The sequence below is a fragment of the Dipteris shenzhenensis genome, chromosome 15 (assembly GCF_047967505.1).
Source record: "Dipteris shenzhenensis isolate YYH24624 ecotype China chromosome 15, Dip_SZ_1.0, whole genome shotgun sequence".
In the NCBI taxonomy this organism is placed as follows: Eukaryota; Viridiplantae; Streptophyta; class Polypodiopsida; order Gleicheniales; family Dipteridaceae; genus Dipteris; species Dipteris shenzhenensis.
Window position 1 is genome coordinate 10,136,377 of NC_141610.1, and position 2,390 is coordinate 10,138,766.

Sequence of the window (2,390 nt, forward strand, 5' to 3'; positions counted from 1 at the left end):
TGTTGTAGCGGAACCATGTCTGTCAGCTTGTGTTATTTATATTTTTCATTCTGTAGGCTCTGACATTGTAGAACGGGATCTCATTTTGGGGGTTTAGTTGAATTGATCATTGGAAATTTGTTTGTACTCATCTGATCATGAGCACATGTTGTAAGTTTTGTACTCGCATCTTCATCTAGAATGTGCACACTACAGTCCGCTGTCACGTTCTTTCATAGAAGGGACACCAAGGCTTCTATGATAAACCGGTTGAGAAGAACAATTTGAAGGGGAAAGTGACTATGGATGCTGTAGACATCTGTTGTGATGAAGGTAGCAACGTATTCAAGGGTAAGTACACTCCATGTTGAGAAGGTATTCCCTTTGTTTTTACCTTTAGTGATGTCTTATTCCAATGTTCATTGGCTTCGATGTGATAGGCTTATCACTATTAAACACAACAAGGGAACTTGGTCAATCATCAAAGTTTCACATGAACCATATTGAAGGTACGTCTCTTCAGCATATGTGCTATGGGTTGTTATCATGAATGTGCATTGTGTTAGAAGTAATTGTATTGCTAATATTTGTGTTTTTATTCCTTGTGTAGTGTTTCTACATGTCCTGTATACTTGATCTCATGAAATTATTTATTTGTTTACCTTTTATTGTGGAGTAGAGGATACAGCTTCCTCAAATGCACCATTGATTATGACACCATACTCGAGAACTTTGAGGGCTAGTGGGATTTCTAAGACAGGAGGCATTAAGAAAGCTAGCAGTGCAAAATCTCTAAGGAAGGCATTTCCTGTAGCAGCTAGGCAAGCATATGTAGAAGGTAAGGTTATGTGAGCTTTGGGTATATTTTATGTTGTATGGCAGCAATTGTTTGGGCACAGAGAAATTGTAACAGTGGGATCCAATTGTCTCCTTCTCTACAGGTTTTTACTATAGAAATCATAGGCTATGTGCTTACTGTTGCAAATATAGTACGTGCACTGAGAAGTCGGTGGTTGCATGTGTCAGGAGAGGCACTATTCCCATTAGGTTCTTTTGACAAGTAGATTTTTCCATTTGCAATCCACTTTCAACCCATGAAGTGATGTAGTAGACCTTTTGGAGATGAAATACTTGTCAATAGATGTTGTGCAATGTAATAACTTCATTGTTCTAGATAGTGGACAGTTACCATGCTTTGCTTGTATTCTGAAACAATGTTTCTTTAATATAAGATCATCTACTCTAAATTTTATTTCCATCTTCTCTACCATTATAAGTATTGGGGAGAGGGCTGATGATTTATTTGTTGTGATTAATACTCAAAACACAATTTTTTGTTTGTCATAAGTTTGAATAGCTTGGGCATACACTTTAGTACTGACTTTTCATCTCCGAAGCATTGCCTATGAGTTTATTTCTATTGTGTATTCGGTGGTCACAGTCGATCTAAAGTCATTGAATGCGACCTATATGCTGTTGTTGTAGGGGCATAAAACCAACTTCTCGCTTTGCAAGTGAATACCACAAAGCCATCCGTGACACACCCCGCTACCCATGTTCTTGTTGTGGTTCACTTATGTTCAAACGATAATTTTGGTAAGAAGCATGCAAGGCTTCCCTGACCATGTGATCGGAGACATGGAGAACGACCAGACTAACAATTCATCAAAAAAGAGATTTTGCAGTCTTTGTGCAAAACAATTACAACAACAAAAGGTACCCATAATCTCTGAACAAAACATGCGTCTATCATACAAAACACCATACGCATGCAAATTGAATGAAATTGAAGCAAGGCTAGTAGCAATAAGAATTCCGTTCGCTCAAATTAGAGATTTATTGTATGATGGACAATACGAATTGTGTGTGGCAGTATTATTAATATCCTCGCTGATGTTGATAGGGCATAGACAATACTTCCGAGGTTCCTCACAGACGACTCGACAGTAGTTGTGGAAATACATTGAAAGCTTGAGTACACGCATAATTACATGAGCTGGAGAGTACGCCCAACATTAACTATTTGTGCTTTAAAAGAATTATTAGAAAGACCATTGTACAAGGAAAACAATGTCAAATTAAATCCATTATGGATTGACCACATACTTAACTTGCAAGACTACATGGAGCAACACGAAGAAACCACAAACAACAATGATTACATTGACCTTGAAGATGAAGTTCACACAAATACATTGGTGCATGGTATATACACTGTACAACAAGTTGTTGACTTCAAGGACAAAGCTATCATAATTGCACCTTCCAAGGGATTCTCTCCACTCAGCATTTTCAAAGACAAATTCTGTGAAGACACTATTCTATGGACAAGCAAGGAACTACAATGTACCTGCACGAACATGCTACCAAGAAATAGCTCAATGGGAACTTATGAATAAGGACCGTCGATT

The 2,390-nt window shown here is 37.8% G+C and overlaps 1 long non-coding RNA gene across 1 annotated transcript; it reads left to right on the forward strand.

Annotated features, from left to right (window-relative positions):
* LOC147893333 (uncharacterized) lies at window positions 1-1,237 on the forward strand. Its single transcript, XR_015542183.1, has 3 exons — window positions 1-330; window positions 420-488; window positions 659-1,237. It is a non-coding gene; the product is annotated as an uncharacterized LOC147893333 (long non-coding RNA).
* Window positions 1,238-2,390: the final 1,153 nt, after the last annotated feature.